This window comes from Ursus maritimus, unplaced genomic scaffold (assembly GCF_017311325.1).
Source record: "Ursus maritimus isolate PB19 unplaced genomic scaffold, ASM1731132v1 scaffold_21, whole genome shotgun sequence".
In the NCBI taxonomy this organism is placed as follows: Eukaryota; Metazoa; Chordata; class Mammalia; order Carnivora; family Ursidae; genus Ursus; species Ursus maritimus.
Window position 1 is genome coordinate 27,528,566 of NW_024424564.1, and position 753 is coordinate 27,529,318.

The 753-nt window shown below is 64.4% G+C and overlaps 1 protein-coding gene and 1 long non-coding RNA gene across 2 annotated transcripts in view; one reads left to right on the forward strand and one right to left on the reverse strand.

Annotated features, from left to right (window-relative positions):
• Positions 1-726, reverse strand: part of POC1B (POC1 centriolar protein B) — a 98,538-nt gene extending 97,812 nt beyond the window's left edge. The window contains exon 1 of the mRNA XM_040637305.1: positions 166-726. The gene's annotated coding sequence lies outside the window, so the exon portion shown is untranslated. The remainder of the gene's footprint in view (positions 1-165) is intronic.
• Positions 1-753, forward strand: part of LOC103660074 — a 6,616-nt gene that overhangs the window by 1,463 nt on the left and 4,400 nt on the right. The gene's annotated exons all lie outside the window — the stretch shown is intronic.

Below are 753 nucleotides of genomic sequence, written 5' to 3' on the forward strand. Positions count from 1 at the left end.
GGGGGGGTCGGGACCGACGCGACCAAGGTGCCCGAGTCTCCGGGCCGCTCTCAACCTCCACCCAGGTCTTCAGTGGTTCTCCTGCGGCCCAGTGTGGACGGGAGACAAGGTTTCGGACCACTGGACCATTTGCCTCATCACAAAAAAAAAGAGAATAACACTTACCAAGTTGTTTGCCGTTAGGACTAAAGTCCACGGAGGTGATCGCAGCTTTGTGGCCCTTAAAATATCGCTCCAGAGCGGGGTCCTCCTGGGAAGGAAAGTTGTCAAGTTTTGCAAGGAGGTGCAGACCTCGGACGCGGGGGTTCCGGGATCAGGGCGGTCCCCTCCCCCGGAGCCCTGCCTGGGAACGGCCACACTGGCGGCCAGCCTGCGGGGCAAGGGTGCCCTGCGCGAGCACAGGCTCGGACCCCTGCCGGGGGACGCCTAGCGCCGGCTTCCCACGCAGAACCTGCAAAACCCGCCATGGGCGCTTCCCAGAATCGGGCGCGCCCGCGGGGCCACCTGGGCAACTCATTTGAATGCACGTTCCCGGGCCCCGGCCGCTGGCTCGGAGTCACAGGTGCGAGGCGGCGCCCCGGCTTCGGTACTTTTTAAAACCTGCCAGGTGATTCTGACGTAGGCGCTCCACGAAAACCCTCAGAGAATTCTGGGGGCCATAGGGCTGCCCCGGCTCGGTCCGGGGCTCCGGGACGCGGGAAGGAGCGCCCGGGATCTGGCCATAACTCGGCCCCAGTAGCACAGAGTGAGACG